We start from the raw sequence: 21,954 nt of genomic DNA on the forward strand, positions 1-21,954 counted from the left end.
ACGCTCACCTCTGGGATTCCCACAGGCTTGGGGACTTCCCTGCCGTTTGTCATGACTCCATGCATTCTGCATCCCACAAGAGCCTGGGATTCATGGAGCATCAGGACTCTTTCCAGTTCATCTTAATGTCCCCGAGCCGGCGGGTAAATTGACCGCCTCCAACATGTAAATGTGCTAGATTCCAGAGAAGAACCCAGCCCTGACCTGCCAGGCACGGCGTTCAAAACTGACGAAAATGTAGGTCCCGGCCTGGCCCTGTCGCACTGCAGGCCTTCACCAGGCAGGAGGCCGCACCTGGGAGCCGCCTCGCTCTAATGATGTCTGCGAGTTCTACGGCCCGCCCTCGTCTCCAGCCATGCGGGTGTTGGCGGTGTGTGGCCAAGTCTTCCTCGCGCCTCAGTCCAGACAGGTCTCCCCTGCCACTTACAGAAAGAGCGGATTGTGAGTGGATAGTATCCTGCCTTATTTTCCCGCACATTCTCCCCTCTTACTATAGTCCTCTGGCCGTTTTAATGAGATTTTTGCATGAGGGTGGAGTAAAATGTATATTTTCAGATTTCCATCTTGGACCCTACTAAGTGTTGAATAGGTAGATTCCTTGAAAAACATTTCTGACTGAGAAGTGCTCAATTCTCCGACTCTTCTGATGTTAATCTACTCATTCTGTAATCATTAGGTTGCAATCCCAACCTATTCGATTGCTAGCTGTGTGATTTAAATGAGTTACATAACCTCTCTGAGCCAGTTTTCTTATCTATAAAATGGGAATAATGCCACTTTTCTCACAGAAGTTGCAAATGTGAAGAATAATTACTAACTGCTCCTAATACTCAGTAAGTCACTGCCCTCCTATGTTTAGGAGAGGTTTAATTGTTCTCAACATATATTCTTTCCATTATTTTTTATTATTTTTATTATTTATCTTTTTAAGACTCAGAGGAAGAAAAGGATGGTCAAAATCCCCCATGCCCCAGGAATAAACTGAGTAAACTAATTCTGGAAAGTGTCTATTGGATTGGAGACTGGAATTTTTTTTCCATTTAACTTAGTAAGACCCATTTCACCAAAAAGTTTTGGCCATGAGTTGCAACAGGTTATGATGTGAACTCACTGCAACTCATACTTCCCTACCATCTTCTACCCAGTTTGTCCATATCAAATCTCCAAACTCAAACAGCAGTTAGTGGTTTCCAGGCAAAAATCACAGGCAAAGCTCACATCTCCCAAGTCCCAGCTACCACCATACATCCCCAAATGAAAATCACTTGAAAACCTTAATGGAACGCTGTAATTATAGTCTATGCATAATAGGCATTTTGCGCTGATGCTGTACACTGCCAAGAAAATATTTACTTGGCTAACTCAAGTCCATGACCAAGTCTGTTTTTTTCACAACAGAAATAATGCTTTCATTTGGCATCACCAGACACACCAGTGGGAAGCATCCTGGATGCTCCAAACATAATTAAGATGTCTCTTAGCATGTGCTTCCTTACAAATCGTATGCCTCCTGCCTCTGCAGGACCTATAGCTAAGACTTGTGCGGGTTCTTTTTGTTGTTCCTTCCTGGGTTTTTTAATGCAATCAGCTGTTCATTGAAGATAAGTTTGAGGAGGGGCAGGAGAAGTGAGCAGGGAGAGTCAAGAACTTTGGTTCAGGTCTCTTGTCTCAAACTCACTTCCACGGAATCTTATTTCCTTTGTGCCAGATGCTCATTTCCCTCAGGATTTTTGGTCCATGCTGCTCAACAGTTCTTTTGACTCACAGACTCTGGCAAAGAGCAAATGCTGCCTCTGGAACCTCCTTCACCCACCTCACCTCGGGTGGTTGCCTTTGACCAAAAGTTGGTCTAGACCATGGAAATGGTGGGCCCTTGGGATTTTACCTTCAGGGCTAGTTTCCCAGGTGTTCTTCAGGATGTGTGGGGCCTGGAGACAGGGATAGTCCTGTCTGTCTGGAGGGCCACCCAGTCCGAGAATGAGTCTCTCTAATCAAAGGCTCCTTCGGGATATGGATCCCCACCTTTAGGGAAACCTCGGTCTTGCTCAAGCCCCAGGGTAGTCCCCATTCCCTCATTTTTCTCTAGATTTCACAGTACAGGTAGACAGGCTGCAGAGGTCGAGCTGTGAGGTGGTGGCCTTTCCCTTATTCCACAGAAGATGAAGAGCTTTCTCTCCTTCTTTTTTGTGCATTGTTGTTTGCCATGGGTTTCTAAGAAAGGACAATAACTACAAATGCCTTTGTGCTACTGTCTCTAGGCGGAAGTCCCAAAGGCCTTTTTAAAGCTAAATCCTTTGATTTATTTCATATCCTTCTGCATTGTGTGTATTTCTGTACATTTTTTCAAAGCCTACTATGGAATAAGGTGAAGATACATACATTTTTAAATGCTGTCTTCTTCCACTTGCCCCTTTGTATACTTAGATGTTTATCTCTTGGGGTATCTTTACATCTTCTCTTTTATTTTCCCTCATCCAATCTGGAAAACTTTGTGCTTTCTAAAAGAGTTCAAAGAGAGATTCTCTGGGGACTCCACTCTTCTCTCACCAGAAGAGCAAGCTGCCCTTGTGGGATGTGAACTTGATTTACTCCCTTCATGGCCAAATCACGTAGGTTCCTACAGCGATGGGTGCCCCCTGTCTCTGGGCAATCCAGCAGAGTGGTGTGGCTCTCCAAACCACACCACTAGGGAAAGGGTTTCTTCCTGGTCTTGACTGAAAGGAGCTTCCGGGAGAACTGCTTCCAGGCAGGTGCTCCATACGGTGCCCCTTGTCTGCAGACCTGCTGTCATTAGAGAGAGGAGCCCCCAGTTAGCTGAAGAGCCCCCTCACTCCTCCCTCCCACATCCCCCTCGGGGCCCTTGAGCGGTATAAGCATGGTGTAAGCAACATCCTGCTCTCCAGAGCTCCCACCTGCTTCCTGCACCTGTTTTCTTGGGTTCCTGATCCAAGGGGAGAGAAAAGATGATTCAACCTTGCCTGTATGTTTATCCTGCTGGTAGAATGTCATTAAATATGGAAAATCATGCAAGTACAGTTCCAAAGAAATGGATCACTGCATTGACAATTCCCCTGGACTCACTGGGTTCGTGGCTAAGAAACCTGATTTCTCAAAAAAGATACTTTCAGGACCCAGAAGAATAGGAGGGAGGATGAAGTCATGGGCTGTCGCTGGTGGGAACCGAGCAGCGGGTGTGAGAGCCCATGTTTAATAGTAATAACTTCTACTTCTATTAAGAACTTCATATCCACAGCAACCAGCACCCATGAGAGGTAAGGGTTGCTCCTTATCTGAGACTTCCTGGTTATCACCCCATCATGTGCACAAATATACTGAAGATTCTGGTAGAAAATGGAAGAGACTGAAGGAGTATTTAAAGGAGTGGATGATAACTTGTTAAAAATGTTTTGATATTTGACCTTGAATAAGTCCTCTAAGAAGTCACAAATTGAGAGGTGGGCTAACCTTAAACTTCTTGTCTTGAAGCAATTCGGGGTTAGCGACCCCTCTTTCCTGAAGTACTTTTGAGACTGGGAATAAAGCCTGCCTCTCGACCAGGCCCTCCGAGGACTCCTGGGTGAGCCCTTGACATGGGTGGGTCAGCTACACCAGTTAAGATATCCAAAGGCATCACAGTGGCTCCAGTATTTTCATGTGACTGTAAATATGACCAAATACTTTCCAACTGTTAGCAAGGATCATAGAACTTTTGAACTAGAAAGCATCTTAGAGATTGTAACCTGAACCTTTTAAGGAGATAGCAACAGAGGCCAAAGGAGGTAAAGTGCCATGGTCCATTACTTTTTTTGAACTACATAGGTTAAAAAGTTACTGTTAGGAACAACAGAGATTTCCTCCCTGATGTGTCCATGACCCCCTTGAACTCAGTGGGGTGGGGGATGGGCATAGTGCAGGAAGGCATGGCCAAGACAGGGTGCAGGGAGGGAGGCAGGGTCTGGGAGCTGTGGTTGAGGACAGGAGGCCCAGAGGAGAGAGTACTGGTGAGGAAATTGACAGGAAAGAGACCAAAGGCCACCTCCAGGAACGCAAGGAAGGCCTCCTTTATTTTGCAAATTAGGTGAAACTACCAAGTGAGAGGCCCAGGATTTGACCCTCATGGCTCCTAGCCTCCCCTAGATAAGACAAAAACTCTAAGGTCTTACACATTTTGAAAGAAGAGTGTTAAGTAGGGAAGACCCTCCTGACTCTCAGCTAGGGTGGCCATGACTGTCCCCGCTCCTGCATGGATATTAGAATTGGTTCTCACCATCTATCCATATCCCCCACCATCTGCAAGTGCCCCGGTCATGCTTCCAGAGCCTCCACCGTTCATCCAGTGTCCCCTACCATCCACCCAGGGTCCCTCAACACCTACCACTATACCAAGCCACCCACCTGTTAGGCACCCCACCGTCTGCCTTGTGCTGCTCTTTCCTGCAGAAAAGTCTTGTTTGCTCAGTGCCCTACCAAAATGGGCCTTTAAAAAGAGGTAGTAACTTTTCCTTCCCAGTCCTTTTACTTACCCTCCAGTGTCCCGCAGCCCCAGGGATGCAATGCCACAGCTGGCTCGGACATCTACCCACAGTAGAATCTGAGTCACCTTCCCAGGAACTCACCAGGAGTCAGGCTACTTTTCCACTCCACTGAATCTTGGGACATTTCAGCTGTTTCTTCCCCTAGTGTGTTTGTGAGTCTCAGAAACACAAGGCCCAGCCCATCTGAAATAGTTTTCTTTATTAAATGTTCTTCCTTTCTTTCTTTTAGCTAAGCATTTGCTGAGTGTCTGGTGTAGCCAGGCATTGCTTACATGCTATTCAATCTTCACAACAATACTTTGCAGTCGATGGAGGATCAAAGCCTCAGCAATTTATCCAAGATACCCAGACAGAGCTGAGACTCAAATTCAAATAGAAATCCCCAATGTTTGGGGTTCGAAACAGCACATTCTGGCATTAACGCTGCTCAATTTTTGACCCAGAATCACAGAGCTGAAAGGGCAGGTTGGGTCTAGATCAGCTCTCTGCCCATAGCGATAGCACTGCAGGCACAGGTGGCTCTCCCAGGGAGCAGAGGGGTGGACGTGCTCATGGCTGAGGCTCTTCCACAGCACAGCCCACATCAGCCATCCTTCAGCTTCGGAGGGACATCCTGGCTCTGCCACCCAGGACAATCCCTTCTTCCCCTTAATAGCATTTCCGGGTTGGCTTCTTCTACTCTTTTGTCTGCATCTGGCTTCACTCTCTGTCTTCTACTTTTGATGTGAAAGATGTGTCAGTGATTGGTGGTGACATCACTGGGCATTTGTGTTGAGTAAATCTTTACTCCACTCCAACAGATAGACTCTACTCAGTGCCAGAAACATTTGAAGATTGGGTGATTTAAGAACATTCTTGAAAAACCCGCCTAGTGGGTAACGAGATGTTTACCTGTAATTACCTCAGAGCAAAGGTTAAGCACTTTGGAATACTTTTAAAAGATTATTTTCAAAATTTGCAAGAGGGGAAAATATGAGAACATCTGTTCGTTCAAATCACTGTAAACAATTCATGTACAAACTGAGTACTGAATGTCTTTGAAGTCACTGGGCTGTGTAAGTTCAGAGTCTCAGTTGGGAAGAGAGGAAAAAGTCTGTGAGAGTTCTTCCTAAATCTTTTTAGCTACAATTTTCTTTATAATACTACACCTTTCCTCAGGGATTAATGCCATGGTATTTAAATAGTGGTGGTTTTTTTTTTTTTTTTTTTTGTAATAAGGATTTTTAAAAATAGATCTTTCTTGGCAAGTGAGAGAAACTTTTTTGGAACTGTTCTGGTCTCTGAGATAAACATTATGTAAAGACGTGTTTACGCCATGAACCCAGAGATCCACCTGAAGCACTGCCATGCTCTCTCCAGAGCAGTGTCACATCCATGAATGTCATTCTGTCCCTGAATATAGGAAGGCCCTCAGAAGGCCTCTGGTTCCTGGACATTTTACATCCTTTCTGATGCCACTTAAGGAGTCTGAAAGCCAGTTTTTAGTAAGGTCAGGATAAAATTCTCTTAAACACTAATGAACCACCAGCTTACTTTGACTGCAACCCCGGATGGCAATTTGGGCCTGGATTCTACTGAAAGATGAACTACTGCCTGATCCACCTAATAAAATTTATGATGCGCAATAAGATTGCAAAATTTATTTTAAAATGCCTAGTTAAATTTAAATTTCAGATAAACAACAAACATTTTTAGTATGTCTCAAATGCTGTATTTCATCTGGCTGCTTTCTGCCCAAACTCAATGTCAACTGTCCAAAGTTAATTTTCACTAATGATCTTTAGAAAAAAACTCCATTGCATGATGGAGAGTTAGAAAATCTGCATCTATTTTTTTTTAAGTCTCTATTAAAGACATAACAAATTCTCTCTTGACAAAAGAAATATGCGCCAACTAAGGCATATGGCCAGTCTCACCCAATGTATGTGCCTTGCACAGAATTGGAATCTGGGCTTCCACTCATTTCCTACAAGCTGATAATTAGGGGAAACTACAAATGAGCACACACACCAAAAAAGAAAAGAAAAGAAAAGAAAAAGTAAGGAGACCATCTCGGCAAAGAATCCTAAAGCCATCAGGAATCTTGTGTTTTATTTACTCATGTCCTCCACACCCAAAGTCTTTCTCATACACAATCAATACTTGCATAATAACGTACGGATGAATACATGAATGAACAGGTTATGCTCAAAGCCTCTTTTCCAAGCCAGTGCTAAGGAATCTCTAGGTCCTTCCAGACTTCATTCTTGCTTTAGGCTCCAAAATAAGAGACTAATTGGTCTTTAAAAGGTGTGGCCAAATGAGTGAATGAGTTTTCCCAAGAAATAAATATCTCTGCCCTTCATGAGACCCTGCTTCTTACCCAAGATAAAATAGTCAAAATAGACTGAAGTTGAAATGAGAATCCAATCCATGTAGCTGTGCACTGCATCACCAGTTGTGATGAAAATTTTGGAAATATTGAACACCACCAAGACCACCGCCCCGTCATATAATTCCTATCAAAGAGAGATACTCCACGTAGGAATGTGAAGGTGTATGTGGTGGAAGACCAGGAATAGCCAATCTTAATGGAACAAAGATAACACAGGCGAGGGGCTGGGACGGGATAAAAGGAACAGAGCACCTAAACTGAACAATAAAAATGTCAAACACCAAAGTTTTATTTTTGCTCAAGTGACATCTTAAAGGCACAGCGGGTCTCTGAAATGTAATTTTTATGACAGTCTTACAAATATTTTTGAAAGATCTCATAAAGTACTGGCTGGAAGTTTGCTCCAAAAAATTGGGATTAGGGTGTTATTTAGCTGACTAAATGGAGATCCATTTAATGTTCTTTTGCAAAGCCTGGGAAACCAAAGATGTTTTAAGCTTCAGTCACTTCAGCTGAGCATGTACCAAACCCATGTCCTACTATTCTTTGATCTCTGACTTTGTGAATTGGAAAACTTGATTTCTATCAGATCAATTTTAAGAGATGAAATAGTAGTCTGAAAAATGCAAGGAACATATATTTCTTTCTATTAAAAGGAAATTATTTCCATAGAAAAGAAACATAATCCCTGTTTTTCCATAATTCATGTAGAAGAAGGTTTTATTTTTATTAATGTAGATGCACCATTTAATGGACTTTTGGTGTTTTGTTTATCCCAATTACTTTGCAGCTTCATCAAAAAATTCAACGGGAATATTTTATTTTCCAAAACTGATTGAAGCAAATATGGACAGTGAATGGTCTCTAATTCTATCATATATTAAAGATGTATTTTCTGTCCTGTACTGGGGAGAAAACAGCTATTATATTAAGTCATTAAAGGAAGCAAAGAAGCTTTTATAATCTGGATAAATTCTTCAGCAACACACAAATTATTGTCTTAATAAAATGAGACTGTTTTAATTTGAAATTGTATTTGAAAATGAAAAATATGAATTTTTAACTTCAAGGACTACAGTGAACAGGTTCACCTGACCAGTGTAAAGAATTGAGCTATATTGTATTTGCTTGGAAATGCATGACCTATCTATTCTTATTCAAAAAGGGGCATGGGGCAATGTAATCTAAACTGCATGTGAGGTATGATTAAAAATATTAAGAAGGGGTGACCTATTAGCTGTTGGAAGTCAACTGATTCATTCTCTTGAGATTTTTTTTTTTTTTAAGACTAAAACGTACAGATTCTTCAGTCGTTCCCCATGTATCGTGGTGTCAGTGCAACCTCATTCTTTGTCCCAAACTGAATATGCCTGGGCTTGTAAATGACCCATTTATGGAGTGAAGCTAAAACCTGGCCACACAACCGTGGAAAGCAGGAAGACCACCCCACACCACTCAATGCCATCTATTCGTGTTCCTTACACATAGCTACACAAAGGCTTTGTTTTGTTTTATTTCATTTCATTATTGGTTATCATTGAATGAATATAAAAGTTAACGTGTCAAGATAACATTTTCAAGTATTTTAATGTAGTTTTTCTCCCATGAACATCAAATTCGTCCTTTTCATCCAGAGAGGGGAAGGATCCTTGAAGCCTGAAGGCAGAGAGAAAGAAGGTGGCAGCTCAACCTTTAGCCAAAGAAGGATCTGAACAAAATTAGGATCTTAAAACAGTAAAAATCAAGAATTTCACTTTCAAAAGCAAAGTTTAATTGGGAGAAGCAAAGATTTGTGGATTAGCTCTGTTAATAGTGTTTACCATAAATCTTTCAGCAGGTTGAATGCACGAAACGAATAAAAACAGGAAATAAATCCACCTGATAGACTGGCAGAGAGCGCTAGTGGAGGAGAAACGGGAGACCTGAGTGAGACTCACCTGCGGTCCCTCCCCTCACGAGCACACACAGGGGGCCAAGTCTCCCCTCCACCTCCTTGGCATGGTGTCTAGGGATCAAGGTCCCAGCATGGCATCATGGTACCAGAAGACAAGTGCTTGGCTGGTGCCTCTGCCAGACCCTCACTGGCCTTTGTGGGGTGTCTGGTCCTGTTGCTCTTTGGATGTCCATCTTGATCCCACTGGGGGTTCTGCTGGTGTTCACCATCTATGCCACGGTCCCCAGTTTTAAGCTCAGCCCCACAGAGAGTTTTCCAGCTTGACTGGAAGCTTCTCTTGATCCACTGTGTGCCCCACAGGAGGTCAGAAGCATGTCTCCATTTCCTCCAGGGCACATGCAAAAATGGATTGCTGGAAGTTCTGAAGTTCTCTCTGCCCAAACACGGGGCAGACTTTCATGTCTATCCACTGTGGTTGATCAGTGGAGCCAAAGACACCTTTGAGGCCATCTTCTCCCAATGTTCCTGATGATAACGAGAGCACAACCCCATTCTGGGGTTAAAAGTCCACCTGGCTTACTTATCATCTCTGATTGATTTTATTGAATATTATTAATTAACTAACCTAAATGTACATTTTTAAGTGCACAAAACTTAAGTGTACAGCTGGATGGATTTTCATATTCACCCAGACTGGGAAATAGATCATAATTAACACCTCAGAAGTCCCTTTATACCTGTCCATTAAAGTTTTGATCTTTAATGCCCCCTTTCCAAAGGTACTAGGAGGTACTACTACTATGCCCTCTATCACCCTAGATCAGTTTTGCTTATTTGTAAACTTTATACAATTTATGCAGTTTAAAATTTTATGCATTCCTTTGTATCTCATTTCTATCACTCCATATCACGTGTGTTTTTCATCTATGTTGTTACCTGTTACTATAGTTTACTCATTTTCATTTTTGAAGTGCATTCTATTGAATAAGTATACCACAATTAATTTTTTTATGCATCCTAAAATGGATACCTGAGCTGTTCACAATGTGAGGCTGTTACAGATGCTCCTGTGAACATCTTAGAATGTGCTTTATGATGCCCACTGTATACATTTCTGTTGGGTTTATAACTGTGTGAAACAGCCATGAGGTTACAGCTTTAGCAGTTACTGACACAGTCTTCCAAAATGGTTTTATTAGTTTGACCTTAGGAAATAGTTTCTGCAATTGGCTGAATATCAATAATTTCAAATATCAGGAATTTCAAATGACTTGACCCCCAATTTACTTTCTCAAGAGTTCCACTTGTGTCACCTCCTCCCCAACATGAGTATTGCCAGAGTTTTAGACTTAGCTACTCTAGTACTATTATCTCTTCATAATTTTAATTTCCATTTTCCTGATGATTAATGATCCAGAGTCCTTTTTCATATATGTTGGCTATTTAGGTATACTCTTTTTTTAAAGTTCTATTGAAAATTTTTCATTATTTCTAAAATATTGAATTGTCTTTTTCTTCTTGTACATTTTTTACTATTTTGGACATGAGTTCATTGTCAAAATACAAGTTGCAAATATCTTCTCCCACTTAGTGGTTTGGTTTTCACTCTCCTAATAGTAAATTAAGTCCAGTTTTCTAGCATTGTTCATTCTGTTCAGTACTACTTCTACCCTAAAGTTTAAGAACTCTTTATCTAGTCCAAAGTCATGAAATATTCTCTTACATTATCCTCCAGAAACTTTATAACATTAACTTTCACATGTATAGCTGTGATCCACTTGGAGCTAATTTTGCACAAGATGTGAAGTAGGCAGCAAGATTTGTGCTTTTTCCATATGAAGAGCCAGGTGACCCGGAGTCACTCATTGAAGAGACCAATCATTCCTTATTATATTACAATTTCCCATTTGTCATGAATAAGGTGACTAGCGTGTGTCTGTTTATCTCTGTACTTTCTATCGTGTCTCACTGCTTTGTTATCTATCTCTGCACCAGTTCTATGTGCTTGTAATTACTGTAGCTGTAGTGTAAGTCTTCTAGTTTTGATCTTCAAAATTGCTTTGGATGCTCTAGGCCCTGTATCTCCACATAACTTTTGGAAGCAGCTTATTAATTCACACACACACACACACACACACACACACACATACACATATACATACACACACACACATACATACACACAGAGAGTAATATTTTCATTAGGCTTGTAATAATATCTAAATTAATTTGAGAAAAGTGATAATATTCCATGATTTGGAATAGGTCTCCATTTGTTTGGTTCCTCTTGTAGCAAATGCTTTGAGAGAAAAATCCTTGCAGAATAGAAGACTCCTCTCAGTCATCTTTCTTTTTCTTTAAGGATCTTGACCTTTCAAATCCAAGCTGCTCAGTGGTTCACAATGCCTTCACATAGATATTTTTCCCCAGGTTTTTCTTGGAAGAGGATTGGTCTAATATAAACCAGTCCATCAACGTGAGTATAAGATGGAAATCAGAAGGGACGAAAGACAGGGTGGGCCATGGTATCCAACAGAGCTTAGTTCCAATCTGCATTCTGCTACTTACTGATCTGTGACTCTGGCTAGCTTCAATCTCCTTCGAAACATCATATTAAAGCCACAGAAGTGGGAGATTATGTGGTGTATTTGGGATGACTATGCTTCTGAAGGGATTCTGGGAAGAGAACATGCGAGATGCCAGAAGAAAATCACACAGCAGTCACAGATTCTGTGTTCACTATGCAGGAAGCACTGCACTACACGTCTGTTACCCTTATTTCACAGATGAAGAAACTAAGAATGAAGAGGACCTCATTGCAGTTTTCACATACAGTGCAAATAAATGACGGAGTCTGACTTCAAACCCTGCTTAGGGTTTCTGCTCCTAACCAGAGACTTGCGCAATGGACCAGAGTTGACGCTTATTCCACATTCACCAGACAACTGTCAGATTTCCTGCAGGTTGGCATGATACGTGACTTAAGAAGGTCACTCCGGCCGTGCTAGAAGGATAAATAAATCTGTCAATATAGTTCTCATATTTAGCTATGTGTCCTGGTCCAGTATTGTTTCAAACAAATACAAACACAAAAGTTATAAACTCCTGCAATTCATTGTGATATATGTAAAGAGACCACTCCCAACTTGTTGTGAATATTATCCATTGTTTGGTTTTTTTCCTTCTGTCTTGAGTTTCTGGATTGATAATTCCTATCAAACAAAACTGTTTCTTGAGCAATTGTTATGTATATACGAACATTATATATATATGTATATATTTATACGTTTGTGTGCTTCTTTCTGACCTATTTCTACATGTTTGAGTTTGCTTAATTAGCTATCTTATTTTCACATTTATCATTATTAATTTTTAATTGCTGAAAAGATCTCTCAATAGCATAATCTTGTCAATATTTCTGGGCACGTCTTCTGCTGGCATGGGGGATTTTAGATGCTATAGATATTTGTAATAAATTATTTTAATTTTTCTGGTTGTGAAAATAATATGCATTTTTCAGCTGATTTTTATATGAACATCATCTTTTTGTGATCAATTCTTACTCTATTATTAGCTTTTCCTCTTTTCTTGTCATCTTATCCATTTGTTCTTTTCATTAAAACCTCATCATTGCCTTTTGGCAGAGACATCTTAGCTTTGCATATTCTAAGTAGGTGATATTATCTAGTGTTATTTCTTACATACTTAAACACTGCATAAATTTATCACCTCTAAGCAATAAGGCCAATATTGTTGTCTTCTTACTTTTTAGACTCCTATTGTCTAAAAAATGTTGAAATCATCTGTTGACTCACAATGATTTCACTAGGTGCTACTTAATTTGCTTGCTTCTTGGGATATTTGCCACTCCTGTGATTAGTTATCCTTTGGGTCTATTATTAAAGCAATTCTTTTAATCAGATGATGATGAGAATTTTCAATATAATTTCATGTGTCCTACAATAGTAACAATGATAACACTTTAGTGATAACTTTGAGTCTTTATGATGTGCCTGGCCCTATACTAAGTGATCTGCATGCATCATCTCACTTAACCCTCCCCAAATACATATTTTGACAATACTAATCCAAAGACTGAGGTGAAGGTGCAGTTCAAACCCAGGTCTTCCTGAATCCAAAGCCCATGTTCTTTGCTCTTTGCCATTAGCATCCTGTGACCAGCTGCTTTTCAATGATGCTGAAAATGTAGCTGTGCCTACCCTCGCTGATCTTTGACTTCATTCATGATTTTCTGCTTATTCTGTTTTGTCATATAAAACTTTCCAGTACTTCTTTCAAGCTACTTTAAAAAAAATTTTTTTAAAGCCCTAGTGGGAATTTTATGGCAAGAACTGAAATAAAAATTTAGGATTTCAGGTCACACCTGAACTGTATTTTAAAATTTACACAATGTATTGACTTCCTCGGGTTTAAAATAATTTCTGACATTTTCCAGTATACGTACTTGGCTTTCCTTTAAATGTTTCCCTTTCTGTTTGACTTGCAGGTGCCTGGAGATTTCATTAACCATGGGGAGAGTTGTTATTTGTCATAGTGTTATGGAAGCTTGTAATTTACCTTGTGGGAACAAAAGACAAGAACCTCCCGTAACATGTGTGCCCCTGTCCCTGCAACTGAACCATCAGGAAACACACACAAAGCCCCCAGATAAAAGAAGGGTGTTGGCAGAGGACTATAGTTATCCCCCCTTATCTGAAGTTTTGTTTACCGCAGTTTGTTACCCATGATCAACCATGGTTCAAAAATACTAAAAGGAAAATTCCAGAAATAAACAATTCATAAGTTTTAAATGCATACCATTAGGAGTAGTGTAATGAAATCTTGTATCTTCCTCTTCTGTCCTGTCCAGGATGCTATCCTTTTGTGCAGAGTATCTGTGCTGTATATGTCAACCAACCATTACTCACTTAGCAGTCATCTCAGTTATTAGATCAACCATTGTAACATCAAAGTGTTTGTGTTCAAATATTTTACTTAATAATGGCCCTTTTAAAGCCCAAGAGTAGTGGTGCAGAGGAGGCACAATGGCATAAAACATGGTACTATGTGGCAACACTGCAGGGCATACAGGAAAACACAGTATATAGACAGGGTTCAATAGTATGAGCAGTTTTTAGATAAAAATAATGCCTACTGGAGTATGGCTCACCCCATGGTGTGTGCTCACCAGCCTCCCTCCTCTGTCTTTTGCTATGGTCTGAAGATATATGTCCTCCCACAATTCACGTGTTGCAATCCCCAGGTGAATCATGGGGGTACAGCCTTGTTTTAGCCAGCTTTTTCGCTGCTGTTATTTAAAGACCTGACAAGAACAATTAGAGGAGGAAAAGTTTATTTGGGGGCTTGTGGTTTCAGAGGTCTCAGCTCATAGAAGGCTGGTTCCATTCCTTGAGCTCCGAGTGAGACAGAACATGACGGTGGAAGCGTGTGGTGGAGGGAAGCAGCTCAGGACATCACACTAGAAGCGAGAGAAAAAGAGTCCCCTCACCATGGACAAAATACAGGCCCCAAAGCCACACCCACAAGGACCCACCTCCTCCAGCCACACCCTGCCTGCCCACAGTCACTACATTAATTAATCCCTATCAGGGCTTAAATGCACTGATTAGGTTAACTTCTCATAACGCAATTGTTTTGATACTGCTGGTGATGAAAATCAATCAGTGTCCCCAAATGTGAACATTGAACACCTGAGAAAAGCCGAGGCAAGTGTAGAAAGCAAGTTTTATTTAAAGGACAGAAGAGAGACAGACATCTCTGTAGAGGAGGGGCCCCAGAGCTGGGTATCTAAAGAAGTGGGGGTGTCCTGCCCCTTTTATACATTTTAGATTTTCTTTGTTCTCATGCCCTCTTCCCCTTATCTTGCCTCTCCCTCTCCCCATCCTGCGTACAGTAGTGACCAGTGACCAGGAGATGAGCCAAAAGGTGAGAAGGAAGTCCTCCAGGGGTACCTCTCCACAGCTGCCCAAACAGGCCACCCAGGAGGTGCTTCATTAGTAAGTTGGGGTTGTGGCTCAGTGGTAGAGCGCTTGCCTAGCATGTGTGAGGCTTGCCTAGCATGTGTGAGGCACTGGGTTCGATTCTCAGCACCACATATTAATAAGTGAATAAAATTAAGGTCTGTCAACATCTAAAATAAAATAAAAAACTTTTGGGAGGAACAGTTGCCTGTATGCAGGTAAACTTGGTAATGCTTGGAGGAGGGGACATGACTCTGGAGGTATTAACATTTCAATCCCCAAGAGGCAGTCTCCATCCTCCAAGATCCAAATCAGCTCCCACCTTCCAGATCCAACCCAATAATTTATTATCTCTATTGACTGCCTTTTGTCCCCAGCTTCAATTTCACCTCTAAACATTCTTGCATTGTCTCACACATGAGCTTTTGGGGAACACCTCATATCTGCACCATAATAAGCCTTCATGAATGGGATTAGTGCCCCTATAAAATACGTCCCAGAAAGACCCTCAACCCTTCTATTATGTGAGGACACCGCAAGAATTTGCTGTCTATGAACGAGAAAGTACACCCTTGCCACACAGTGAATAATTGGTGCCTCCATCTTGGACTTCCTGCTTCCAGCACTGGGAAAAGAAAATTTCTGTTGTTTATAATCCACTCAATTGGGGTCATTTTGTTATAGCAGCCCAAGGGTACTATGACAGCCTCTGACCCCTGAAGCTGGCCTGGAGAGTATGACTTGGGTTTAGGTCCAACAATGGAGAGAAGCCTCCCTTAGCCCTTGATCCTCGACCAGTCTCAGCCAAGTTTACAGACCTCTGCTTTCCTTGCCAGAGCACCTAAGGTATATCTCTTTGGGGGGCCTCCTAGGATGACTGGCAACCAGTATTCAGGCACTTCTGGGTCTTCTGGACGTGAGGCCGTCTGCTGGCACCTTTTCTGACCCTTAGCATAGCTAGAAATGGCTGTCGTTTTCCCCATCACTTCTACACAACTTGGGTTAAGTAGGATGCTATCTTCCATGATACCACCTTCTAAGTCTCTGACACCCCCTTATTTACAGTTGTTTCAGAGTTTTTCCTCCCACATGTGTCCCAAAGTCTTTTATAATACGTGCTCATCAGCCCAGGGTAGCTATTTTAATATTAGATGATACAAGATTTCAGGCATTAAGGCTCAAAACTTGCCATTGACCTTCCATCTTCTTGGTTTTTGTTTTCTCTCTCTAGGTATCTCTGGCTCCCTCCTCCTCCTCTTCCTCCTTTCTTCTCCTTCTCTTTCTTTTCCTTCTTCTTTCCTCCTGCTCTTCTTCTTCTCCAACAATTTTGCTTGGACCACCATTACCACCATCATTGCTATTGCCCCTGGTTTTGCCAACTGAAGGTCAAGGACTTTTTCTCTTTCCCTTAATCAAGTGAGACACTAGCCTTCTCTTAACTCCTTAGCTCACCAACCTCCTTCCTGCCTCCGGGTCTTTACACACACTGTTGCTCTATCTGGAACTCTCTGAATTCCATCTCCACCTCCCACACCATTTCCCCAAAGTAGCCTGACTCTTCACCAGCTCCTCTTCCCTCTCATCCTCGGGTCTCAGGTTTTCATGTGACTTCCTAGGGGTGGGGGAAGGGGCTTTTCTGACCAGAGCTCCCCTCCGCAGTCCAAGCTGCACACTCTATGTCACTTTCAATCATACTGCTCTGTTCTTTTCCTTCTTACTATCTCTCACCTGTCTAACTGTAAGCACATTTATGTTGACTCATACCTTTTTCTCCCAATTAACCTCTAAGCTCCATGCAATCAGAGGCTTGTAACCCTAGGCCCAGCTCAGTGTATACAGAGTCTTCAATAAATTTAATTGACTGGTCAAATGTTGAATGTTTTAGGATCATTTCCCCTAGAATCAGAAAAAAATAATAATAAATTTGAAAACACAGGGGCTGGTGTTGCAGCTCAGTGGTAGCACATGGAGGCACTGGGTTCAATCATCGGCATCACAAAAATAAATTAATTAATTAAATAAACATACTGTGTCCATCTACAAAAAAAATTGAAAGTATGGCACCTATAAGTTTGTAGAATAATGTTTCAATGTTCTTCCTACTCAACTGTTAGCCTGACCGGTTTGTCACCTGGGGAAAACTAGCTCCAGGCTGACCAGCCTTCTCAGTTTGCTGGGACTCTCCCAGTTTTAGCCCAGGCAGCCCAGGATGGCTAGTTGTCCTACCTAGCACACCTTGGCTTGTCTCACCTGGCAGGAGACCATAATAAATTGTCACCTGTGGATGTTTTCTTTCAGCACCGATGTGGACCCTCTCACCACACAAGAGTCTCCTCTTCCCCTAGCATGCAAAGGTGCATTTTGACTGGAAACCAAACCTGGGGCTATTAGACTTGGGAACTATAAACTTCCTTTTTCCCTGTATGGCTTTTGGTTCTATTGAGCCATACAGGATAGCATTCTCCCTCTCCCATGTCGTCAAGATCTTTTGTTTACACACGAACTTGGAGAATTCTTGGCCACTAATTACCTGGGAGCACCTCTATTTGGGTTTCTCCTTGTAGGTGATTGTGAGCTGCTTCCATGCTAATTCTTTGGGAAGCTCATTGTTGCATGAATTTTCTGTGCTGTCTTCCCGCATTCCTTTCCGATTCCTTCAGGTTCCCCCGCAGCGTGGAGAACATTCCTCCTCTGCCAATCCTCAAGGCCCTCTCTGTGTCAAAGCCCAATATTTACAATTTCTTGACTTCACCTGTCCTTCCCCACTCGTCTTCAGGACTATTTTCTGTTTCTTCCCATTGCTTGGCAATGATTTCCACTTTGCTGGTTACTGTTTCTGATGTCCTTTTTATAATTCCTTGATGCTTGTGATTCTTTTTAAAAAGGGGGTTGATTCAAAATCTTTCTGTTTCTGAATTTCTGAGACATGCTTTGTGAAGCATTTCTTTTCTCTATCCTTCCTGTCTGCTTCCATTTTATTCCATCTTATAATAGTAATTACTAATAATACCATTTGAGGTGTCTTCTTTCATTTAGTCACCCTTTTTTTCCCTTTCCTGAATTAATGTATGAACTAGTCTAGTGTTTTCTTTCTTTAGGGGTTTGCCTGCCTTGTAACTCAGCAGCCCTCATGACTTCCCCTCTGCTTTGAGTTTTTTAATAGAGTTCTATTTTTATAGGAGAAAAAAAATCCACAAATTTGAGTGTAAAGGTTTATAATTCATTCTAACCTTATCTTCCCATCTTGGCAGTTTAGAGTTGGGTGTTGAAGCAGAATCTATGCCACCTCTGTCCTCTCAATAGTGTCTCCTCTGCATTTTAGACAAAGGGGTTTAGGAACATCTGTGCCCTTCTCAGCCCAGACCAATAAAGTGACATGATGTATTACAGTCTGTCCAGGACTTGGGAAGAAAACGGTTCTATGGAAGGTTCCCTGAGAACCAGTACACAGGGCTGTGTGTGACAAGCACAAATACACGTGGCTACCAGAGGACTGTTTCCCGTTCATGAGTAAACAGATCAACATAGGATCATTATCGTGATCATGACCTGCAGGAGCAACCAACCCAGAGGCCGGGTGAGGCCCATGATTCCTCCTGGAAACATGCTGGTACTGTTTTTATTGACTTCAAGAAACATGGACAGGAAACCTGCCTTGATGGAAGTACCGGCAGGATGCCTGGCGTCTCTCTCCCACCTGCCCCCACCCCTCTCTGTCTGGCTTCTGCTTCTTCTTGGCCTCTCCTGTCCCATTGCTCTAAGCAAAGACAATCTGATAGGGCTGATGACTGGCACCCCGTGGAAGCTTCTCCACCAGGCAGCCTTTGGCTCCACCTGATCAAATCAAGACAGCAGAATTTTGTCCTGCTCAAAGCATAAGGCCTTATATGCGAAGGAAGGAAGGAAGGAAGGAAGGAGCAAACTGTGTAAGTAACACCTTGAAGATTATATAAGGAAAATTTGAGAATATGAGCAGGTAATAGAGCAAACAAATTCTAACATAGGGGTTAAAAGAGACTCTCCAAATTTTTCCTGACACTCACTCCTGTCTTTTGCCTCCATGCCTTTTGCTTTGATGAATGAAATTGACTTTTAAAAGTCAGTATTTGACCCTTTTTTCCTTAAAAAAATGCCTATTTACAGTCTGGATCTAATTTCCATTATTTGAAATGCCATTGGCTTCCCCGTCATCTTTTTGTATCCAAAAGTCACTATGATCATGGCTTTATATGCCATTAAGCAAGTGTGCCAGAATTCAATCCATTCCTACTGAGAGGATCATGTGAGCTGTGTCAAGTCCTCTTTTTCCTTACACTTAGAGAAAATACTAGAATTAATTCTTGTCTCCCTTTAGACTTGCTCAGTAGAATTCCATAATGGAGATAACTGAAAGAAAGTGTCAGAGTGACAGCTATGTTCCCTGGTGGACGTCCCTGGGATCATTCCAAGAAGGCTGGAGAGGAGCTGACCACCTCCACAGCTGCTTTTGTCAGTATTTGGGGACCATCGTGGTTGTTCATAGTACCTGGCTTCGATGATGGCTGTCGATAGGATGAGCACTTATCCAGTTATTATTCGACTTAAATTTTTTGAGCAAAATATGCTTTAGTTCATTTACCTAGTGGGGACTTAATTATTTTCTTATAAACAATGCTTTCAAGACATTCTTCAGGCAATGTAAAGTTTAACTTTCCGTCAAATTTATATACCTATGTTTTATTATATTATTTGCTTTTTAATTTTTAGCTATGAAGCTCTGGGTTTATTTGTTCATGCAAAGTTTTTAGAAAAATGAAATCACACCAAAATAACAGCGAAGTGAAACAACCCACGTGTTATCTACACTCTATGACACAGACTAGGCAATTCAGAATAAATTCAAAAGTTTGGAGTTGAGTATTGTATGAACAACTTGTTATGGCAGCTTTAAATTTTAGTCTGATAACATATTACATGGTTTATAACATTAATAGCAATCTATTATTTGTGACAGAATCTCTGTAGCTCATTTAATTTTCTTTTATCTCCCGACAAAGCTATAATTTGAAAATGAGCAAAATCAACCTTAAAATTAAATCACTTCAAGGAAAACTAACCTCTATTTCTTTCTTGGCATTTTTTTTCTGATTATGAAATAGTGCATGTTTATTTCACAAAACTCAAAAATGACAGAAAACAATTTAAAAATAAATAAATTTCAACCCTCATCTCATCATCCAGAAATACCTTCTGTTGACACAGAAGTGTCCTCTCTTTCCATTTTCCCCCAACAGTGTGTCTGACTATATAAAATTTTCAATCAAATTTTGATGATACAATTTTACATCATTTTGATCATTACCTGATACTTTTGGTGAGCATTTTCCCTTTTATTAAATTCTTGTAATCAATTGTACAATTCAATAACATATAGTTATGCATATGGAGCTATGCCTTAGAAGCAGTTCAAACCTTTGAAGGAAGGTTTCTCATTCCTTAGTGGAGGAATGAGTCCAATTTTTCTGCCCTTGAATCTAGATCAAGTTAATGGAGTATCCCTAGAGCAACCAACAACAGAAAGAGCGGGCTTTTGTGAAGAACAAAAGTTCTCCCTATGGCTACTGGATGTCACACACCCTATCGGCTCTGTCCACCTCCTGAAAGTCCATGCACATTGTGTTCCAAGGCACTATTTATTTTTAGGTGATGTTTGCCTCCTGTTTCTGCAGCTGTTTGCAATCACAAGCTTTGGGTGCTTATATCCCAAAGAAATTCTGGCAGAGATAAAGGTGCAAAGGAAGGGAGAAGGCATTTCTCAGAACCATACTGGACACCAAATTGACAAGAGGGGAGGCTGGAGGATCAAAGCCAGTCTCAGCAACTTAGCAAGGCCTTAAGCAACTCAGTGAGCAAAAGGGCAGAGGATGCAAGATTGTGCAAACGTTGGTCCCAGTCCCCATTCTACCTCTTAATTACCAGTTGGGTGACTTTGGAGAAGTCACTTCACTGAATTCTAATCCTCCCTGTAGAACAGTAAATGGCAAGGTGTAAGAGTTAAATGATTATGTAAAACTACTTTGTAAACTATAATGATCAATTCTGTACCTTGAAGAGAAGGGAAGAAGGAATTCCTGGGTGTGCTTCTTATTGCCCCATTATTTATCAATGACACTTTCACAAGTATATCAACAAAATAACTAACAAATATATCTACAAGTCTATGCAGACTAGACCATTCACAATGAATTAACTAATGTAGTAGTTAAGGTAATACCAGCAGCTATAACAAATCCCCGAATGCCGGTGGCTCAGTACAATAGCAGTTTTGTTATTCATGTGAACACGCAAGGTGTCCAGGGTCGATAGGACACATAGACAGAAAGGGGCACTTTCACTCACATTCCACTGGCGACAATTCATTTGGTAGCACACCTTACTTAGAAAGAAGCTGAGAAACACAGTCCAGGTTTGGTGAGCAGCTAGCCAGCCATGTATATTGCTATAACTAATAGAAGAAAACATAAGTCAAGAGTAAATACTAACATTGAGCAATTCCTATAACTCTGGGTCAAAAGTGAATGCAATGTTCTCTTGGTGACATTTCCAGCATATTCTTTAAGTCTTGTTTACAGAGGTCTTCAGAGGAAGGCTACATTTGTTTATGCAGTTATTCATTGATTATTCATTCATTCAAAAGAATTGTCCAGCACATACATGTGCAAGCAACTACATCCATGAAAAGTGACACTCTGGAGACCTGGCCCTCTCCTTTGCTCTGATCAGGTTATCCATGCTTGCTTCCTCTCTCAGGTACACTGTAAGCTGAAGAAAGAAGGCTGCTGTGACCAGATGCTCCTGCTCCATTCTACTGTGGAACATAAGGTCTGAAGCCCAGCTGCTGATTCAGATCTGGCATCCATCTCTGATCAGCTGTGAGGTCCTGGGCAAGTTACCCAGCCTCTCTGGACTTCTGCCCTCTGATCTGTGAGATGAGGATGAATGAGAGAACCTACGAAGCTCTTAGCACAGTGACTGGCAACCCAGCAGGTGCCCACACATCAGCTCTGTGACCATTATCCCCTGCCTTCTGCAGTCCACTCCACACTGCATATAGATCTATAGCAACCACACCAGAACACACAGGTTGGGGAGTTGGGCAAAGAATCTGTTATTCAAATAAATAACTTTTTC

Source organism: Sciurus carolinensis, chromosome 14, assembly GCF_902686445.1.
Source record: "Sciurus carolinensis chromosome 14, mSciCar1.2, whole genome shotgun sequence".
Lineage (NCBI taxonomy): Eukaryota > Metazoa > Chordata > Mammalia > Rodentia > Sciuridae > Sciurus > Sciurus carolinensis.